Source organism: Triturus cristatus, chromosome 8, assembly GCF_964204655.1.
Source record: "Triturus cristatus chromosome 8, aTriCri1.1, whole genome shotgun sequence".
NCBI lineage: Eukaryota > Metazoa > Chordata > Amphibia > Caudata > Salamandridae > Triturus > Triturus cristatus.
In genome coordinates this window covers 863968636-863991943 of record NC_140591.1, presented here as the reverse complement: position 1 = coordinate 863991943, position 23308 = coordinate 863968636, and the positions used below count along the sequence as shown (strand labels likewise).

The window sequence follows — 23308 nt, the reverse complement described above, 5'->3', positions numbered from 1 at the left end:
CTGATGCACCCCTGAAATGAGCATGTGTGTGCATATGGCGCACATACATGCCCTAAGGACATGTATGAGCGCCACGTGGCACTTTGTAAAATTAAAAAAAGTGCATTTTGAAAGGAAATCGCAAATTACCACCAACTGGAAGTTGGTGGTAATTTGCGATTTCTTAAGGATAATTCGCACAACTTGGGTGCTTTTTACATATCATTTAAGAAATCGCAATTTGCGATTTCTTAAATGCTTACGCAAAATTAAGAAATCGCTAAATTAGCAATTCCTTAATTTTGCGATGGGATTTGGCTCATACATCCCGATTACCGATTTTTTAATCGCAAACGCTGTTATTTTGCGAATCGCAGCATTTGCGATTAAAAAATCGTTTGATACATATGCCCCTATATTCCTATTTGAACTGTGCAGTATTTAGTTTTCCTGTGAGATTACAGTACTTTTTTTACACTAAAATAACCACAGGTTGGACAACACAGCATTGTGTCTTTTGGATTATTGTTAAGCTCTGAGCTCTTGTGCTCTGCAAGTTTTCACTCAGAAATAGGACAGATGGAAAACGCCTATTAACTTTAAATAAAGACTTGTAATTAAATAGGAGTATGTTTTCATCATAATCTAATAAAATGTATCTGTCCAATATGTTTGTGGTTGAAATTACAATAATAATAATAATCAGAATAAAAGATAAATATTTGAAAAGTGTTGGTGTCTACTTTTCAACATAATCTATTCGACAACTGGTGATGATATAGCTGGATATGAATGTCACATCAACTATTTTGATACATGTGTCTACAAGAATCCAAATTTAATAAACTGTACACATATCCTAATATCAACCATTAAAGTATTAACCTTTTGTTTCGGAAGTAGTTACAATGTTTTACAATGTAATTGTAGTCCCGCCCTACTCACGAGTAGCGGGACTTCCAAGATGGCGCCCGCGACTAGACCGCCGGAGAACAGCATAGGCGGTCTAGTCTTTTCCCCACGTGGCACGCTGAAGCAGAAGGAGGACCTTCAAAATAGGAAGCAGAAAAGCAGCGCGGAGGACTTTGGCGTTTCGGAGGCTCGCAGGAGCGAGGCAGAAAACGACACCACAACGGAGGAAGAGAGGCCCAAGAAGACTCAAGAGGAGTCCAGCATACCCCCCTGTGGCACCGCGCATGAGTCCAGCCGGCCCCGCGGAGAGGAGGGAGAGGGCGGCCAGACTCCGACAGCCACGACCCCGGAGGGCCGTGGCTGGAGGCAAGTACCCCTGTTTACATTCCTCACGCTAGGCTGGTGGAGGGCAGGACTATAGAGAGCCCTTTTCTCTCTTCTTCCTTCCCCTGTCCCTTTGTGGGTCACACACCATTGTTTCTAGCACTTCCTTCTCTGTAGACAACACTATCTTGCACACAAACACTGCTTGAGGGTGTCGGTGGTGGCGCAAATCAACCCGTGACTTGCTTACTGATCCTGTTGTTCCTCTTTTCTTGTCCTGAGGGAACCTGCCACCCATCGCGACCCCTGGCAAAGAAGAAGAACCGTCTGACCGCAGCTGACAACCACTACAGCTTTTCCTTCCCCCCCCCGAAGACTGTCAAGACATTTATTCCATCCCCCCACCTTTTTGTTTTATACCCAAAGACTGAGACAGTACCAAGCAAACGTCCCTGACCTCCTTACGTGAACTGCCTCCATAACAACTAATAAAGGAATCCCGTAATTTCCCCCTCAAGTGTTTCTGCCTCACTTACGCCTAAGGGAAAAGGAAAGGGGGGGCGGGAACCACAGTGGTGTCAGAAGTGGGATAACGTCATTTAAGACACTATGGCCCAACCCGTCACCATGGAGGAGATGATCGCCCAGTTAGCAGAGGGGCAGAGACACCTACAACTGGTCCTGGAAAGCCAAACGCAGGCAGCCCAGAAAGACATAGAAGTCTTTCAGGCTGCCATGAAAGAACAAGCCTCCCTACTAGTGACGAATCAACAAGTCCAGGACACCGCTATACTGCGATTAACCGACGCCATAACAACAGCTCGGGTCCATCCCAACATCCCCAGTTCAGTGCTCCAAAAATACCAGGAAGGGGAGGACCCCGATTATTTTTTCGTCAACTTCGAGAGGGTGGCCACAACAGCTAGTTGGCCTCCCGAACGATGGGGTCAATATATAGCTCCCATCCTTTCAGGTGAACTGCAAGCTGCGTACCAGGCTGCTAACCCCGCTAGAGACACACCCTATCCTTACATAAAGAAGATGATCCTTGAACGGGTGGGATATGATACGGAATACTATTGGTCCAAATTCCGTAAGGAGAAATGAGGGATGGGCGACAATCCCAGAGCCTTATACTTCCACATCAGAGATTTGGGCGAAAGGTGGTTACAACCCAATAACTCCACCATGGAGGAGGTTACAGAAAAGATCTACCTAGAACAATATCTAGATGCCCTCCCTACCAATACTAGATCCTGGTTGAAACAACATCCCCATTTAACCGTTCAAACGGCGGTGGACCTTGCATGTGCCTATCACCGGTCCCCGGACTTCAAAGCACAGCCCGTAAAGGCACCACCACCCGTTACTCTGAGAACCTCCCTTAGGCCAACCGAAAGCAAAACACCCAACATAGGAAGGGGGCTGACGAAACCAACCCCACCATTCTTTCCTTCAACTTCCGGGCCTCAGTGTTTCAAATGCATGGAGTGGGGACATATAGCCAGAAATTGTCCAGAAAGGAAAGAAACAGTAGAACCCATGGAGGTTGGACTGACTCGGGGAAGAATCTTAGCTACGGGAGGAGATGTCTCCAGATACAGGAAGACCATCCGCCTTAATGGCCGACCTATTGACACCCTATTAGACACAGGGTGTCACCACACAGTGATATCCCAAGATCTTGTCCCCCTTAATCATGTCCAGACTGAGGCCTATATACAGGTGTCCTGTGTCCACGGTAACGTACGCCAGTACCCCGTAGCCAACGTTCTTATGGAGATAGATGGGGAAGCCCAGGTGCGACAGGTCGGCATTGTCCCTGCTCTCCCAGAAAGGGTTATACTGGGAACAGATCTTCCCCGGTTTAACGACTACCTAACTAGTGTGTCCAGCAAATCCCCAGAAATAGACTGGTGACAAGAAGCACCCTTCTCGTCCTCTGACTTTACCCAAAAACAAACTAAAGTACCGAAATCCAGGTCAGAGAAAAGAAAAGACCGGATAAGTTATGCAAAATCCCTATGTCCCCCTGTTACTTGTTTTCTTTCCTCCCCAGAAAATAGTGAATGGCCAGCCCGTAGCTTCCGCAGTGCCCAACGAGATGACAGCACCCTAACCCAGGCATGGAACCGGGCCTACAAAGAAGACCCCAATAAGGTAGGACCATATTTCCTTATCAAGCGGGGACTCCTCTATAGAATCTGTGGGACCCCGACCTCAAAAAGAGAACAACTCCTGGATCCCCTTGTGTTCAGGGAACAAGCTTTGCACCTCCGAAAAGAAATTATTGGCAACCTGGCAAGGCCCCTATACAGTAGTCAACCGGTTAACCCCCGTCACTTATAGAGTAGCCATACCTGGGACCAGAGCCAGGGAACAGATCTACCACATCAACTTATTAAAAAAATGGGTGGACCCGCCCTCGCAAGATAGGGATCCTGTAGTGGCTGTAAACAATATCACCTATACCAAATCTCTGGAAATCCCCGACCGGCCTTCAAAGTCATCACTCACAGAAAACCCCAAGGTAGGGGAATCGCTTACCCAGAGCGAAAGAACACAACTGTATTGCCTTTTGAAGGAATTTCCCGGCGTTTGTTCCAGTAACCCGGGAAGAACAACTCTAGTACACCATAATATAACAACTGAGGCGGGGACAGTCATAAAACTAAAGCCCTACCGCATACCTGCCGCGAGGCGACAGGCTGTGGAACAGGAAGTAGAGGCAATGTTACGGGCCGATATCATAGAACCCTCACAGAGCAATTGGTGTTCCCCAGTAGTCCTAGTACCCAAACCGGATGGTAGTCTCCGGTTTTGTATTGACTTCCGCCAGTTAAATGCTCACTCCAAATTTGATAGCTACCCCATGCCGAGAGTTGATGAATTGATAGAGAGACTCGAAGGGGCCTGGGTAATGTCCACTATCGATCTAACAAAGGGGTACTGGCAGATCCCTCTCCATCCTGCTGCTCGAGAAAAAACTGCCTTTTTCACCCCCTCAGGCCTGTACCACTTCAAGGTCATGCCCTTTGGGCTACACGGAGCCCCCGCAACATTCCAGAGGTTAATGGACATTGTTTTACGGGCCCACCAACAATATGCGGTAGCCTATCTGGATGATCTTGTGGTCTACAGCCCTGATTGGGAGACACATCTAAAACACCTCCGACGTCTCTTCTCTTCCCTACAACAGGCAGGTCTCACACTCAATCCGAAAAAAACAACCCTGGGAACCAACCATATAGAATACTTGGTGTATTCCATCAAAGATGGGACACTACAACCCCAGCACACCAAGTTAGAAGCAATACGGGCCATACCTCGAGCAGCCACCAAAACGGACGGACGAGCTTTCCTTGGTCTAGTAGGCTATTACCAACGTTTTATTCCTAATTTCTCCTCCCTAGCCTCCCCTCTGACCGACTTGTTAGCACAACGATACCCCAATAACAAGCTAGAGTGGAAGGACGCCCAAGACCATAGCTTTGAAATCTTAAAGACCCTGTTATGTCAGGCCCCTGTATTGATGTGTCCCAATTTTGAAAAGCCCTTTGTCCTACAGACGGACGCTTCGGACCGTGGTTTGGGAGCTATCCTCTCTCAACCTGACCAAAAAGGCGAACTGAGGCCTATACTGTATCTCAGTCGTAAGTTATTCCAACGTGAGACCCATTACTCAACAATGGAAAAAAAATGCCTGGCAATCAAATGGGATATGGGGGCCCTACAATACTACCTTTTGGGTCGACCTTTTTTCCTAATAACTGATCATGCCCCTCTCACTTGGCTTGCTACCCAAAAGGACACTAACCCCAAAATACTGCGATGGTTCCTATCCTTGCAACCTTTTTCTTTTCAGACCATCCATGCCCCGGGCCGTGCTCAAGAAAATGTGGATTTTCTTTCATGGTATCCCTCTGACACATGGCCCGAACGTCCATGCCTGGAGGGAAAGCCATGTAGTCCCGCGCTACTCGCGAGTAGCGGGACTTCCAAGATGGCGCCCGCGAATAGACCGCCGGAGAACAGCATAGGCGGTCTAGTCTTTTCCCCACGCGGAGCACTGAAGCAGGAGGAGGACCTTCAAAGTAGGAAGCAGAAAAGCAGCGCGGAGGACTTTGGCGTTTCGGAGGCTCGCAGGAGCGAGGCAGAAAACGACACCACAACGGAGGAAGAGGAGCCCAAGAAGACTCAAGAGGAGTCCAGCATACCGCCCTGTGGCACCGCGCATGAGTCCAGCCGGCGCCGCGGAGAGAAGGGAGTGGGCGGCCAGACTCCGACAGCCACGACCCCGGGGGGCTGTGGCTGGAGGCAAGTACCCCTGTTTACATTCCTCACGCTAGGCTGGTGGAGGGCAGGACTATAGAGAGCCCTTTTCTCTCTTCCCTCCCCTGTCCCTTTGTGGGTCACACACCATTGTTTCTAGCACTTCCTTCTCTTTAGACAACACTATCTTGCACACAAACACTGCTTGAGGGTGTCGGTGGTGGCGCAAATCAACCCGTGACTTGCTTACTGATCCTGTTGTTCCTCTTTTCTTGTCCTGAGGGAACCGGCCACCCATCGCGACCCCTGGCAAAGAAGAAGAACCGTCTGACCGCAGCTGACAACCACTACAGCTTCCCCCCCCCCTTGAAGACTGTCAAGACATGTATTCCCCCCCCCACCTTTTTGTTTTATACCCAAAGACTGAGACAGTACCAAGCAAACGTCCCTGACCTCCTTACGTGAACTGCCTCCATAACAACTAATAAAGGAATTCCGTAATTTCCCCCTCAAGTGTTTCTGCCTCACGCCTAAGGGAAAAGGAAAGGGGGGGGGGGCGGGAACCACAGTAATATTGACTGCTATGATACTAGCGTAAGTGGGAACTGGGGGAGCATCAGTGGTCAGTCTCACTCACAATGGGTGCAATTTTGGTGTCACTCATCATCAGGGCCCCACCAAACAGAAAAGCAAATGGATGGAGTACTTGCAGAGGACACACATGATTGTTCAGTTCATCACGCTGGAACACAGGAATAGATGGAGAAATTAACATGGTATGGTGGAATACCACTTCCAAGCCATGCAGATGGCTTTTCTTGAATTTGGTAAAATGTTTTTGATCTTTCAAGTACAATGGAATAATAAAACAATCACGCTCCTTTGATCTCTCAACCTCTCATGAGGATTATTCTGAAAACATATAAAATGTTTCTATAGATTTCTGCAATACATTCTTTGTTAATACAACTAGTACCAAAACAACAGGCATAGAGAAGGAAGAATCATTTCATTGTCGGTCTACGGGACACAGAAAGTGGCGGTTGAAAGACTAAATGCATTTTATTTACATGCAGAAAATAAAATAGGTGGTGAGACTCCACTGCATAGCACCAGAGCACCTATGTGGCAATATTTGTTGAGTCTGCAGCTCGAGTGCTGGCTGTAAGAAATCAGTGCTACATTATTCGGTAAAAAAAATAGAAAGAATTTACAGAGAGGATAATCAATACCCATGAATTTGGAATTTCAGTTGTCTCAACAGGTCTATAAAAGCAATGCATAAAGGCTGTCTTTTAAAAATCACATATTTAGAAATTGGATTATGCAGGGAATATCCTTAAGGCTCTCACCCTGTCACTTCTTTTGAAATGAATTACACAATGACATTCCCAACCACATAGTCATGTAGACATATTTAATGTCTACTTGCAGAACATAACTATGAAGACATTTGGCATTGACTGACAGTTGGCTAGATACATAGACTATTTCTTGAAGATATACATTTGTTTCCATTCTGTGATGAGACTGGAATGAAACTTCTCAATTATACTGCATTGATGACTTACATAAGGAGTTCTTTGCAATTGTTTCTATTTTGAAAAGATTATCCTAAATATCAGATGGCACCCTCTCACTGGGATACAACTTGTCCAGTTCTGGCGGTTTCTTTTAGAAAATACTTGTTTTTCAGGAGTTTTATTCTAATTTGTTTCCTTGATTTGAACCAGAGTTGCTCATTTAAGATTGCAATGTTTCTTTGCATGAAAAGTCAAGGCAGAAAAACAGATGTTCTGATAACATGTAGCCATTTTGGAATCTTACATCTGCCCAGGCACATTCCCATGACATTGTGTGTAAGCGAAAAAAATACCCAGATATAGCAGAGTAAACAGTTGCACCTAGTCTTGCTAAGGATCTAATCATCTTTATCACTGGCCACCTCTTCAGGTAAACATAAAGAAGCATTTGTGGAGTAAAGTGAGAGCTCCATAATGGACCCTTAAGTTGCTGTGTCTATGCCTTTAGAATAATGGAGTGGCATTCTGTGCCATGTCTTCCACATTAACTTGCAAACATTCAGGCATTCTTTCCAACAGTAGTGGCTCTTCGTGGGAGTGCTGTGGGGCGGGGCGGGCAGGGTGGGGGGTAGTGAACTCCGGCTTACGGCCGAATGCAGTTAAGGAAATAAATACAATTAAATGAAATGAATTATATTTCCTTAACTCCATTCGGCCGTGAGCCGGAGTTTACTACCCCCCCCCACCCTGCCCCTCCCCCACCCCGCAGCACTCCCACAAGGAGCCGCTACTGCTTTCCGATGAATACTGGGAACTTTAGACCTGTGAGTTAGTGCCAATTGTGTTCACTTCTTGTTTGCAATTCTACCGGGTTGTAAGTGCCTGTTTAAATCTGTGCTAAGTATAATAAAGAATACATACTTTCAGCTGTTTAGACAGCAGCCAGTTCCATAGTGAATTTTCTCTGCTATATACATGTGTACTGGCCAAATTGTGCACAATGTCGCTATTTAGCCAGCCCCCAGGTGAAAAATAATGTTTCTTTGATATTTGTATGGGTGCTGGTCACAAAGTACATAGTTTATTTTATACAGTCAGTGGGCAGGTAAATTAGGAAGTAGTCTTGCTATTTGTGTGGCCGCTGGGTAAAGAGTACATAATGTTTGCTATTGAGCAAGAAACCAAGTAAATAGTGAAACCTTTTTGCTATTTTCAAGGCCAATGGCCAAATAGTACATAATTTCTGCTATTTATACAGCATTCAGGTTAACAATGAAGCTTCTATGCTATTCACTGGCCAAACTATGCATAACGTCTGCTATTTTGCCAGCAAATTGCCTGGCAACTCGCCGGATAATGCATAATGTTTGCTATGTAGCCATTGACCGAGTGAACATTGAAGTTTCTGTTTTATTTCCTTGACCTCTGTCCAAACAGTACTTAATTTCTGTCATTTAGCCACAGGTCAAGTAAATAGTAAAGTTTATTTACTGCTGCATGCCTGCTGGCCATTATACGTAAATGCAATTGGAAAACGTGTAATTTAAAGGCTGTCTCTATGAGTGTTAAATGTGTCAATATCCGGCTGTCTCTTTAAGTGTTCAATGTGTCAATAGCCACAACACTGAGCTTATCACCTTGCTGGCGAGACATCAATATAGCTTTGTGACCCCAACATGCATGTTTTGTTCATGAGAAATTCCCTTTATAACTTGTTGTTATTTGCACTGCTTAATTTCAGCTGGTGACTTCAGGTGCCGCCTAATTGTCAACACCGGCAGGTATGACATGGTTATTATCTCAATATACATAAAAAAAGGACTAATACCTGCTTCTAAAGCCATTCTTATACCTTTTGGGGCATAGAAAATTCTGAATTGTCACACTTGTAGGAGTGTGATAGTTAGTAGTTATGTTGGTACTGTCAATGGCAGCGTTGGCATAGACAATGGGTGGTACAGCCTGCATTAGCCTCCTGATGAGGACCCTGATGCTTATATTTAAAAAAAATTAAGTACTGCTTATTTGTCGTAAAACCAATAAATAAATGCAAAGAAAAAAGTTCTCACAGCAAGTTGATAACCTTTTACATGAGTGTCCACAGGTAGGAGCAGGAGATGGCTTCCCCACTTTCCTGTTCTCTCTCATAGTTGTTAAAGGCCTCCAATCAAGGCAATTTGCTTGTCCTTTAACCTTTGCCATTAGTGTCAGTGCCTTAGTGCAGTGGCATAGCAAAACTTGAGAGGGCCTCCCTGCAAGATGCATGGAGGGGATCCATCCGGACTCAATCAGGAGGTCTCAGGCCAGTGTACGGGTCTGAGGGCCCCCCTGGGACTTGGGTGCCAAAGCTCCATGGGGGCTGCGGGTTGCTTATATTATGCCACTGCCCTAGGGTGCTCCCGGACTCTCTACGTAGCGTTGTTCAGTGTCCAGATTCAGGCTTGGTGCAGACACAAAATTAGGCAGGCATAATGTATATGTGGGTTGGATGTGGTGGAAAATGGTTTAGCGGATTATTGGGAATAGCACAGCACTAACTGCTAGAAAGGTTGGTCTACTCACCTACTTAATTTGGGTGCCCTCCAGTTAACTGGGGGCAGAGCTGTATTAAAAGCCGCTCAAGGGACACAGGGTTTGGCTGGCAATGCGTTGAGAGAAGTTATGGCTCTTCGCTTTCACTTGTCCGTCACTCTTGTTTGTTGTTTCTCTTTTCCTCGGTGTCCCTCTATATATTACAATTAGGTCTTCTTTGAACTGCTGGGAATGTTCTTGTGTGCTTCTCTGTCGCTTGATACTAGCATCTGAAGAATAAGTTTGCGGTGACATCATTGGGTGGATTCCTGGTCTATTTGAGGCTCATCAAAGCTGCCACAACTCGTAGGCCTCTCAAACTTTGATATATCGTATATGTTCAAACCTGCTGGTGTTTTTTTCCTATGGGTTTCTTGTAGCTGGTTTAATAAGCCATGTCTCTGCAACATCAAAATATGCTTGGGTCATCCCTACACTGAAACAACCCCCTTTTGGAAGAGTGATATCCATTTGATTTATTTTCTCTCACGCCCCTTGCCTGTTTTTTCTAGACCCACTGATGTAGGCATTGAGTGAGTCTTCACATTTGGTACTTGAGTTTGTCAGGCCGCTTATCGGCCGGTCTGAAAACCCCATTTAAGCCATGACACAAGCTACAGCAAAAATATATGATGCTTGTCAACAACGAGCTTTCTGTTCCATCGAATTATTTGAATAACTCTCAGTTAACCTACCTCTGTTACATCTTAATGTTGTATACAAAATCTTATTGTGATTAAGAATAACACATCCAAACGTAAGAACAACTGGTAATGTAGAAACAAAGTAATTCACCAATGATTAATAACCATACTCTATCACCGTCTGAGAGCTTTAGTGGGGATTTGCATAGGTTTCAGAATTTTTTGGCGCAGTGCCAGCTATATTTTTTGGAACTGCCACAATATTTTGCTGATGATAGTCCAAATATAAACTTTGTTCTACTCTGTATAGCTTCTGTTGGCATCACCGCTAATCCTGAATCACGTTAAACAACTGACTCAATGTAGCAATCAATTCCAAGTGATTTTTGGCAAAAGACCCTCCCGCCCAATCTGCTCTTGGTGGCTTATCAATGCTAAAAAAGGACTACCAAGAACTGAATTAGTCAGTATCAACAACTGGTCACAGAAACAGCTTGGGCTGATGAAGCTACTGTATTTTTTCAGGGGCTGCAGGGAGATCTAAAATAAGACCTTGCACTGGTTGTCTACTGACCCGCTACTTCACGTATACAAGAACCATCATCAGAAACATCTCAGCCATCAAACATGAAATAAGGGTGAAAGGTAGATACATCTTAAATATTGTTCATCACAGATCGCTAACCAACCAGCATTATTCACATCCTGAATCGTGTATCCAATTTACAAATCAATGCCTTAGTTTAGCATAACATATTCAGAGTAATGAAATGCCTCCTGAATACCTGAACTCCAGTAGGCCTCAAACCAGACTCCCAATTGATGACATCTCTTGTAAGTATATTGTCATTCTGCCCATTTAGTCAATACATGGGTGGATGAATGGGTAAGAGTACCGATGGGTGAAGGTATGAATGATGGTGTAAATGGAAGAATAAGTGAAGGGCTGTATAACGGTGTCAGTGTGTGCGTGGATGGATGAAATGATAAATGGACATGCTGCAACGGTACCCCCTCCCTCTGTTAGCCTGCACTAGAATGAAGCTACTAGAAGGTCAATGTTTACTGAATCACACATTCAATTACTTTCAGTTCACAAACAACGACAAAGTTAATGTACCAAGCAAGGGCTGTTTCCCAATTACTATCGTCACACCAAGAAAAAGGGAGCACACAAGTGACATTCCCTCATTGTTAACTTTTAGGGTTATTGTTAAAGAGCACTTTCCTAGAGCACAAGGTGACATTAGTTTGCAATTACAGTTCCTTTCCACAGGCTGATGTATGACTTTCCAAATGCCTGTTTGCCTTACATCTGACCATGGCTTTTCACCTCCATTTATAGGAACTTTCTTTAGGTAACCTGAGCCCTATTTTACATTTTCATGAGGTCTCTGCGCAGAAATATTTCCCCTCAAGCAAACGCTGTGAGTTCTTAAGTACTGTCTAGCTTTCCTTTACCTTGATAGACGTATTTTGCATTTTTAGTTGAAGTTCCAAATATATAATAGACGTTATACCACAATGGAAGTATCAATACAATAAATAAGGCTATTTAGCAGCAACTGTTAACAGAGTTCATCAGAGATTTTTCCTCTCTGAATAAAAGAGAAAGGGTTGTTGCTGTTTTTTTTTTCTCTTTTCCCGGAGAATTGTGTTGTAATAAGAGAGAAAGGGTTGTTACTGTTGTTTCCCTTTTCCCTGAGAATCGCGTTGTTTAGGGAGCAATGTTACTCCTACGCTTGATTGTTTTTAGGTTGAGGATTGCTCCAGTTACATGTATAACAGGTAGTGGTAGAAGTAAAGGTGCAGATAAACCCAAGCATCCACTGACCTTCCTTATGGGAGAGAGCCAGGGCCCAGTAATCTGACCTGGGCTCATCTCTTGGTCCCCACTCTAGTGTGGGATGTATGAGATAATTGTCTCGCTATCATAGAGGAGAGAGGGATCTATAGAAAGGATATAGACAGAAGCTGTAGATGACAATGTCCGACATAAATATGCACACAAACAAAAGCTGGCACAAGGCAGTGACAGTTCAACCAGGCCAGCACAATGCATAAGGAAGTACACAAGGAATATTCTCTTTAGAACAGGAGGGAATAATGGGCAGCAAAGTACTACAACTACATTCAATGAGAAATTCATGTCAAGCTAGGCATTTATAAGGTTCCAATTTATAGATTCTGACATGGGCCAACATCTCATAGCATACATGACAGCAGAATAGCAAGGTGTATAACGTTTCCTAAAATGATCAAAGCCTAAGGTACTCCTTCCTCCCCTGGGGAAGTCTCCAAACAACTCCTATTTGAGAAGTGCGTTTCAGGTCGTATGTGCTATTATTTTAGTCTTCAAATGTACCAGACAACCCATATGAGCGATTTTAAAAATCATGAGATTGGTGGGACTCCCTCACATTTGATTTGCTTCTTAGTGAGGGTTGGGGGGGTGGTGACTTGCCTCTGCAGTTTTGGGGTTTGCGGGGCGTGGGTGGGGGGAGGTGTGTGTTTATGGTATGTTTTATTTGATTGCTCAACATTTTATGCTTGGATCACCTTTTTTCTTTTACAGGATGTGGGGGATGGCGGGCGAGGACTACCTCTGTGTAGATGTTTTTCTCTCCCTTTATGTACTCATAATGTCAAATATGCAACCCAGAGCTGAAGCGCCGCGGCGCCTGACCTTTTTGACTTGGAATGTGAGGGGCTTAAACGATTGTCGCAAAGTGCACAAAATACTTGCATACCTGAGGCGTAGGGAAGTAGATATAGCACTGCTGCAGGAGACGCACCTGCGTCCGGGCAATGCTCTCCTTGCAAAGCACGGGCTAGCGAACACCTCCCATGCAGCTTACTTTACCTCACACTCAAGGGGCGTCTTAACATTGATCAGTCCTACAGCAGGCCTCCGACTCGAGCCTTTGCTTACAGACACGGCAGGCAGATACACAGTGTCACGGTGTTATGGCCCCCTCTGGGAATTCTTAGTAGTTAACACTTACGGCCCCAACTATGATGACCCCGGCTTCTATCGATCCCTGTTTACACTACTCCAGAGCCGCATCTCCCTTCCGATTATCTGGGGAGGCGACTTTAACTGTATCATGGACATAGCCCTTGACCGCTCGCGGGGCCCTTCCCGCCCGCTCTCTGCTTCAGCTAAAGCGGTGCTAGACGTTACCTTACAATTACATTTAGCTGATGTGTGGAGGTCGCGTTCGCACATCCAGGGTGGGTATACACACTATTCAGAACCACATGATGTTCATACCCGCATCGACTATAAGTTTATCCCACACAACATGATTGCTAGGGTGTTAGTCTGCTCAGTCCTTCCTCGCACCTTCTCAGATCATTCCCCAGTTTTGTTTTCTCTTGCTGCCCCTCTCCGCACCACTCCCCCATTTTCATGGCAATTCCCCCCCTACTCCTTATTGGATGCTGTTTTCCGCTCTGACCTGAATGAAGCAATCTTTGAGTTCTTTACTAATAATGTGGGCACGGTCGACTCCTTTGCTACGGTGTGGGAGGCGTTTAATGTGTATATACGTGGAGTGGCTATCAGTAAACATGCAGGAGTCCTTCGCGCTATCCGGGACCGCTTAACCTTATTGGAGTCTCAACTGGCCAAACTAGAGGCGCGGCGGACCAATACTGATGATACTGCGCTTAGTGAACAGATTAAGTCCACTATAGCTGAATTCCACGAGGAAGTTGATCGGGAAATCAAACATATGGGCAAGTATGCTTCTGCCAGAGCCTATGGTGAGTCTGCTTGCCCGGGCTCGGTACTGGCGGCATTGGCGCGGCACAGGGCAGGATCTGGGGCAGTTGTTGAGATTGAGGACGAGGGTGGATCATTGCTGACGGAGAACGCTGCGATCAGTCCACGATTCTGTTCCTATTACCAAGATCTGTACAGTTCCAACCTCTCCCCTAGCGATGAGGAAATAGCCGGCTACCTGGAATATATACAACTCCCATGGTTGCATGTTGGAAAGGCGTTCGCCGGAGAGGGGTTCGATACACGTCTTGCCCACCCCTTTGACCCACCTCTCCCAAGTAGGCCGAACCAGGCGCGCACACCCTGAGCTTACACTACGAACAGAGGGACACCACACGTATTTCTTCGTAAGACGATAGGTTCTTTTATCGAAGGGTTCAAGGGATCTTTATGATCCAAGTTGCAAGTAGTACATCAGTGCCACAAGAGACTACAAATCGGTGGTAGGGGAATGGGGGTAGCGGGACAGTCTTTGAATATAGAGTCTCTGCAAAGTACCCTACGGACAGCTCACAATCCTCGAGCTGGAGGGGGTTGTTTCTCTTGGCGATCTCTTGCCAATCTTCCTTGAGGGGAGAGCCGCGAGTCACTCAGCAGGCACAGGTAGTTCAGAGTTTGGGAGCCGCGACCTCGTCAGCAGGGCTCAGGTGGTTCAATGGTCGGGGGCCGCGAGTCACTCAGCAGGCACAGGTGGTTCGGAGTTCGGGAGCCGCGACCGCGTCAGCAGGGCTCAGATGGTTCAATGGTTGGAGGCCGCGAGTCACTCAGCAGGCCCAGGTGGTTCGGTGTTCGGGAGCCGCGACAGCGTCAGCAGGGCTCCGATGGTTCCAGGTCTTCTCTACCATTCGTCCCTCCGGCACCCCTTATTATACTCCCCATACCCTTTGAAGTCCGGAGTCCTCGCAGAGAGGGGCCTTGGTGACTGAGGGGGGTTCGGCGGGATTTCCTGCCGCTCGTTCCTTTGGTCTTTTCAGGTGGGTCTGGGAGGGACCCCAGACGCTCGGCAGGCGAGGCGCCTGCGCCACAGGGGCCTGGTGGCCGATCGAGCCCTCCCGGGGGAAGGCGATCCGAGGTGTGACTGGGCTGGCGCCTCTCGGTCTGGCTCGGGGGGTTCCTGCTCCCTTGGTCGGACATGCGTGGTAGGGTGTCGAGTCTGGCGGGGGCTCTGGCCGGCCCTCGGTCTGTGTGGCTGGGGCGGCCGGAGTCGGAGATGCCGTGTCTTGGGGTGGTTGCAGGTTGGCTGGATGATCGGGAGGGCCTACGCCGTGAGGCCGGTCTCACATTGCAGAACTGGCATCGTGAGTTCTTGATGAGGCCTATTGAGGTTGCGGAGGTCCGCCTTGCGTTGGGTTCCATGCGAGAAGGGAGTGCCCCCGGTATGGACGGCTTAACGGTCGCATTTTATAAAAGCTTCAGCGACCTTCTTATTCACCATCTTATTACTTTATTTCTCGACATTGCCGCTGATGGTTGTATGCCCCCTTCCTTGTGCGAGGCGCTAATTATTACCTTATTAAAACCCAATAAAGATTCACTTAAATGCTCGTCCCACCGCCCCCTATCACTCCTCAGCATGGAGGCCAAATTATACGTCAAAATTCTTGCAAACCGACTATCCCCGCTCCTCCCTCAACTGATTGGACCTGAGCAAGCCGGGTTTATCCCTGGTCGTACACTCACGCAGAATATTCGTACTGTCTTTGGTGCCCTGCAGCACGTGAGGCCTGAGGTCAAGGCTGCGGCAGTCTTCCTTGACGCCGAAAGGGCCTTTGATTCAATTGAATGGAAATTTATGAAGGCTGTACTGACCCGAATGGGTGTTGGTGGAGTGTAACTGCAGCTGATTTCAGTGTTGTATCATGCTCCTATGGCCAGGGTCCGAGCGGGCGATGCGGTGTCGGCAAAGTTTCCAATCTCCCGGGGCACCCGTCAGGGGTGCCCGCTGTCTCCGCTGTTGTACACGTTGCAGCTGAACCGCTGCTGCAGGCTTTACGAGAATACCACAGTCACAGAGGACTCTGCTTCCCCCGATACAATCTCATCACAACTGCATAAGCTGATGACACCCTCCTGTAGGTCAGGGACCCCGAAGTTAATCTATCCTCGGTAATCTGAGAGGTCCTCGTTTTGGGCGCCTTTCTGGTTTATCGATTAATTGGGATAAGTCTCTCATATACCCCTTGACGCCTGCGACACTGCAATTCACGTTAGAATACCTGCTGCAGTGGACTACGGAGCCTGTGCGATACCTGGGCATCCAGATACACTCTGATGCAGACGTGATCTTGAGGACCAACTACGGGACAGCAATAGGAAAGCTCACAGATGACATCGATCGTTGGATACGTCTCCCCCTTTCTTTGACTGGCCGTGTTGCACTGATGAAAATGGTTGTCCTCCCAAGCCTACTTTTCCTCTTTGTTAATATACCTATAGTCCTCCCGCAGCACATGTTTCGTGACCTCCGCTCATTAATGACAAAACTAGCATGGGCGGGTGGGACCCCGAGGGTGGCGTTGGACACACTAATCCTCTCATATTCCTCTGGAGGATTAAATGGCCCGAACCTGCAATTGTATTACAGAGCCGCTCATGCATATAGCTGGGTACATGGGCCCCGGGAGCTACCCCATCTTCAAGTGGAGGGGGTTGCAGCTGTCCCGCACTCTCTGCCACGTTTTCTCACACAGGCCCCTTCGCGCAGATGTGGCATTCTCGACTCAATCAACACCGTTGCCCATGCATGGAATGCGCTCCTTGATATGCACGATGGCGCGCAGCTCTATTCCCCCCGATTGCGGTTTGAGTGGTGCCAATGGTTTGGGCCCAGCTCGGACAGGGGCACCCTTGACTCTCTTTACAAGCTACATATACAGACTATGGGGGATCTATTTCGAGGGGGGCGGGTGCGCACATGGGAGGAGGTGGCGGGCACTACTGACGAACACACAGCACTGACTAAATTTAATGTTTTTAGAACTCGTCATGCCTTACAGGCGGTCCTGGGTGAGGAGATTCAGGAACCCCTGGACATTCTCCCTCTGACTCTACTTTTATGTGCCCAGAGCCCGAGCAAACTGATCTCCAAATTGTACACCTCGGTCCTTGCCACGAAGGTACCCCTCCCTAAACAAAGCTCGACAGGCGTGGCAATCTGACATTGACCCCCCCATCAAGGACGATGTCTGGCTCTACTGTTGTACTGTAACTCCCCAAATTTCTATAAACAGCCGACACCGACTTGCCCATTTTAAGTTCCTGAATAGAGTGTATCATTCCCCCTTGCACCTGTTCCAGTTTGGATTACGAGAAACTGACAGCTGTAAGCGTTGTGGTGCCCCCCGAGTGGTTTTTTTTCATCTGGCTTGGCTATGCCCCCCGGTAGCACAATATTGGGTTACGATCTTTCATAAACTTAGCGACATCATAGGATCACCCTTATCCCCAGATCGATTGTTGGCCCTGCTAGGATACACCAAACCTCTTAAGAAGGTAATGTGTAAATTGGTTGCTTTAGGCCTCCTCTTAGCCAAGCGCAGATTGGCGATGAGATGGAGGAGAGGACCATTGCCCGCTTTGGTGGAATGGGAGAGAGATATATTATATTGTCATACTCAATCAGAGGTTTACAATGAGATGAGGCCTCCGACTAACCGCCCAAAGAGTTTCTGGAGTCTCTTTGCTCAATACTGTGCAATCCAAATGTCTAACCCTGATGCTTCTGATGACTAATTAATGTTAGGGGTTGTTTTCATCCCATGCATGCAATGGTGTGATATGGCTGTTGATCCAGATCCCCCTTTTGGCTGTTGTCTTACTGTAAAGTGTCTTTGCGGTAGTCAGGCAACATGCAAAATACTAAGTGAAATATCGCCTTCTAACCCCCTGAGTTGTTTCCTCTCTTAAGACGCTTTGCCTCGCCTGCCTTCTCATTGCCCCCCCAATCCCCTCTTTATCAGTGTTGTTTATTTGATCCATGGATTGTGATACTAGTGATTTGCATTTGTTTTCTGTTGTTTTATTGTTTTGCCTATTCCTTTCAGATATGCATTGCTTTTTGTCTTTATTCCTATGTTCTGTATTTGAAAATTCAATAAAATAAATTACTAAAAAACTACTTCTTATTTTTTCCTTTTAGAAAGGCATGGCCCAAGCTCTAGAGGGTGAGGGGGGCTCCCCCTCCTATTAATTTCACACTGCCAAACTGAGTAGGCTATCAAAAACAATCCATGTCTGTTCAACTAAACGTCCTCCACATGACCTACTTGACCCCCCCGCAGCCTCTGGCTGGTGGGAAGACTCTCCCCACCCCAATGTTTCCATTACATCCACTCTGATGCAGATTTTTTTCATGTGGTCTGGCAAGGCTCAGACATTGTATAATTTTTAGAGCGCATAATGAGAAAGCTTACACGGGTGCTAGGGAGACACACTGACCTCATGCCCAGGGTGGGTTTCCTGACAGATATAAGAAGGAACAAGGGTGAACGGACATTGGTGGGTGTTGCATAAGCCTTGGCCAAGTGCGACAAAGCACGAAAATGGAGTTCCCCACCCACAAGGGCAATGGATTGGTGTTCAAAAATGTATGAGACGATCTACGGAGTACGGTGCCGTCCACGGAAATATGCCTGGGTGTGAGGCAAGATGTGGGACTACGATGGTCTAAGAAATGATGCAGAATCCAAAGAACTGATTCGAGTCTTTCTGTAGATTCTGCTGTACTACTGCGGGGTGGAGAGGAAGGAAGGGCGTGGGGTGCGCACTGTTGTTCTGTTAAAAATGGCAATAAAATGTTGTCTATAAGAAAAAACATGTTTTTTTACCCTACCGGATGGACTTATTTCTTTAACCAATTTCAGATTATAGCCCAAGTGCCTGAAAACATAATTTCTGTCTTCTTGGCATGGAGTACTAGTCACCACTCGCATATCCAGTCTTGTGTAATTTACAGCTAATTGGATGGCTTAATGTTTCTGTCGGGGGAGGTGGGGTAGGGGAGTTGTCTAGTAAGTGGGTGTCATTTGCACAGATATGGAGCCTAGACTCTGTGCATTGAGTAGACCATGTAGTGACTTCATTTAGATATTAAAAAGCAGGAATAGTCTCCTTCTTACAATCCTTTATTAGTATACACAGGTTAGCGGATATTTAGTGATATGAGGTGTGCTGCCATAGAGGTGGGTCCGGATGTTGTTGTATCAGAAAATTATCTGATGTGCCATCATTTCTAGGGTCAAGGTATGGGATCAAGGTAAGAAACGCGTTTTCTTCAGGCTAACTGAAACAAAGAGGTAAAGAGTGGACTAGTGCACAATTCCTAAGCAGGTGAGTAAACAGGACATCTGAGCAGTTGCCCCTATGGGCCCTCTCTCCTGCCAAAGGGGATCAGAACGCCAATGCTTGTCACATTTTGCAAAGGGCTTCTCAGTGTATTGTAGGGTTTTGGTGAGAACTGGTGTTCCGTCACCAACCAAGTTTTCAGGGGCTGACTGTATGTTATGTTATGTTATGTTATTTATATTTATAAAGCGCGCAGATGCCACAGCCAAGTGGCGTCCCGGCGCTATAATAGAACAAGTAACATAACACCAGACGCGTGGTAACCAACCGCAACCATTAGGCCAAAGGAAACAAAAATGTTTTCACAGCCTTTCTGAAAGGCAGCAAGTCAGAAATAGAACGAATACTAACAGGCAGTGTGTTCCAGAGGCTAGCTGCCAAAACGCCAAATGAGCGGCCACCCACTCTGGCTTTTTTAAAACGAGGAACCTTAGCCAGAAATTGACCCGTTGATCGTAATGCTCTAGCGGGGATGTAATAAGAAATGGTCTGAGCTAAAATAGGAGGAGCGGCAGACTTCAAGATTTTAAAAACCAGGCACAATGCTTTGAACTCAATCCTCTGCCTAACGGGCAACCAATGAAGATCCAAAATGGAACGCCTAACTGAACAGAACTTAGGCAAACCGACCAACATTCTGGCAGCCGCATTTTGCACACGCTGAAGGCGTGTAAGCTCTGCTTGGTTGGTGCCCAATAAAAGTGCACTGGCGTAATCCAATCTGGAAAGAATCATAGCCTGGACTATGAGTTGCCTAGTGGAGGCATCAAAAAATTTAAAAATGGGCCTAAGACTCTGAAGGGCACCAAAACAAGTACCCGCGCCCTTTTTTGTATGAGGGGTAAATGATAAATTGGCATCAAGCCAAACCCCAAGATTCTTCACCTGTGTCACCGGGATAGGGGCTTGGCCAAGCTCTGATGGCCACCAATCATCTCCCCAAAGGTGAGCTTCTTTGCCCAATACTAAAACTTCAGTTTTAGTAGCATTAAGTTGGAGACGGTTATCCGTCATCCAGCTTGCCACCTCCTTAAGGGCCCTCTGAAAATTAGAGGCATCCAACGCAGTATTCCCGTTTAGTGCCACCGCTAATTGGGTGTCATCAGCGTAGGACACCATAGTTAGGCCCCATTTATTGGCAACCACCATCAGTGGTTGCACATACAAGTTAAACAGGGTCGGACTAAGTGCCGAACCCTGCGGAACTCCTTGGGAAATGTAGCGAGGAGTAGACTCATAGGGAGGTGTAAACACTTTAAAAGTGCGCTCAGCCAAAAATGAACGAAACCAGTCTAAAGCAGTACCCTCCACTCCGGCTTCTCTTAATCTCTGAAGCAAAATCGGGTGGGAGACAGTATCGAAAGCGGCACTGAGATCCAAAAGGATCAGTGCCGCCGTCTGTCCAGAGTCTAACATCCTCCGTAGGTGCTCAACCATAGCCAACAGAGCTGTCTCTGTGCTATGGCCTGCCCTAAAGCCATTCTGGGAGGGATGAAGAATGCCTGTGTTTAAAAGATGAGCAGATAGAATATTATTGGCATGAGCCTCAGCGATCTTAGAAATCCATGGAAGTAGAGAGATGGGCCGATAATGTTCTGGTTTTGTTGGGTCTAAAGTAGACTTTTTCAATATCGGCATAACCATGGCTTGCTTCCATTTTATGGGTACCGTCCCAGAAACAAAAGATAACCTGATAAGATTGTGAAGAAGCGGGAGACAGATCTCAGCAGATTCCCTAAATTGTGCAGGTCTCAAAGGGTCCACCGGAGAACCCGATTTAACTCTCACAACTAAGGAATCAAACTCTTCCTGGGATGGCACAGGAAGCACTAACAATGGACTGGAAATACCATGCGTAGATCCTACATTGTTAATAGATGTAGTAGAGGAGGGAAAGGATCTGTAAATCGCATCCACTTTTTCCACAAAAAAAGATGCTAACTCTTCACAGTGAGCCAGAGAGCCATTCCCCAACACTAAGGTTTTCATATTAGTTAAATCTTTAAAAATCTTAAAGATTAATTTGGTTGGGTTAGCACAGTTCTTAAATTCTGAGGAATAGAAAGAGGCCCGTGCTTTGCAAATAGCTCGATGATACAGCTTAATGCTGGCCTGATATCCCTGTTTAAGAATGGGATCGTATGCCTTGCGCCAGGCTCTTTCTGCCCTTTTACAGGCGACCTTAAGGAGCCTAAGGGATTCATCTTACCATGGGCTTGAATGGCCAGGCCTAGTCTTACTCCAACCCGCTGGTATTAAGGTGTCTAAAGCATGGGTCAACCATTTACAAAAATGGTCATACCCGGAGGCAACATCTGTAGGATGTTCTGGAAGATGTTGTAACAGAAGCTGGTGAAAATCTTCCAAATTCAAATTCCTCCAAGGGCGTTTAAAGACGGCGGGTGTAGTACTTTTAAAAGGAGAGATGTTCGAAATAATCCGGATTTCGATCAAGTAGTGGTCTGTCCAGATTATCGGTTTAGGCGGCAGTGCCTTCGCATTATCCAGATTCGTCAAAAAAGGGTCCAAAATATGACCCCCTACATAGGTCTGACAGCTAATTTGCTGATATAGTCGTAACGCCTCAAGATCTGCGAGAAAACTACTCACCGCAGAGGATTGAGGAGCATCCATGTGAAGGTTAAGATCACCTATTATACTAAAGTTTGCTGATCTAAGGGCTAAAGAAGAGACCACCTCTGGAAGAGCCGTTCGAAAGGCATCATCAGGACCAGGGGGTTTGTAAATAACCAGACCAGAAAAGGTGAATTGAGGGGTCATCGAGATTGCGAAGTGAGCACTTTCGCAACCCGCTATACCTATAGCATTCCATGAACAAGGATAGCATGTCTTAACCACGGCCGCAATCCCGCCACCTCTCGAATTACGGTGTAAGGTGTACATAGTATAATCCGTAGGTAAGGCAAGATTTATCGCCGCCGTAGCGTTGTCATGTAACCAGGTTTCCGTTAAAAAAAATATATCCGGTCTTTCGTCTGTAAGTAAAGTAAAAACATCTAAATAATGACAGACCAACGATCTCACGTTCAGATGAAATATTTTAAAAGTAGTTTGCCGGTGAGAGACCGCAGAACGGTCTACTACATTAATAACACTTGGTGGAGGCTGTAAGGCCCTAATAGGCAAAGACAGTGGAAGCTCAAATCTACATCCGGCGCACTGCACAGGGCCGGAAAGAGGGTCAAGGGCCCCATGCGCACATCCACTCACCCTGTTCCGGAAGCTACGTAGATAATTAGCTGCAAGCATGGTCATCCACCTGAGTATCCTGCCCTAGCCCTGCCGTAGCGCTGACGAGCGCAGACGGGCAGGACTCTGGCACGACTCAGGCGCAGGGAAGGCGCCCACCACTGCGCGTCACCGCTGCGCGTTCAAATGGCTGGGTTAAATACACCGTCCGCGCATAGGCTGCACGCCTACTCCCCCAATATGGCGCCCGACAATGGCCCAGCAATTCCCCAAGCCAAGATGGCGTCCAAAAATCCTCCACGCTTCCCCCCGAGGACAGGACCCGCCAAACAGCGGTGCACAAACAATTTACAATGCAGGTAAGAGGACCGCGACTCAGATAAAAACAGGGGTAAGAAAATTATAAAGAAAAACAAATATTAAAACAGGAGAATCTAAAATTCGAAATAGCGCTGCGTTACACTATGCGCTGGTGTCTAAGGCAGGTAGTAGCTCTGTTACCTTGTCCAGCTGACCCGTACAACTGCCCGGCTTAAATACACCGTCCGCGCATAGGCTGCACGCCTACTCCCCCAACATGGCGCCCGACAATGGCCCAGCAATTCCCCAAGCCAAGATGGCGTCCAAAAATCCTCCACGCTTCCCCCCGAGGACAGGACCCGCCAAACAGCGGTGCACAAACAATTTACAATGCAGGTAAGAGGACCGCGACTCAGATAAAAACAGGGGTAAGAAAATTATAA

The 23308-nt window shown here is 46.8% G+C and overlaps 1 protein-coding gene across 1 annotated transcript in view; it reads left to right on the top strand.

Annotated features, from left to right (window-relative positions):
• Positions 1-8754: 8754 nt before the first annotated feature.
• LOC146805186 (uncharacterized) overlaps positions 8755-23308 on the top strand; it is a 927200-nt gene continuing 912646 nt past the window's right edge. The window contains exon 1 of the mRNA XM_085620476.1: positions 8755-8791. The gene's annotated coding sequence lies outside the window, so the exon portion shown is untranslated. The remainder of the gene's footprint in view (positions 8792-23308) is intronic.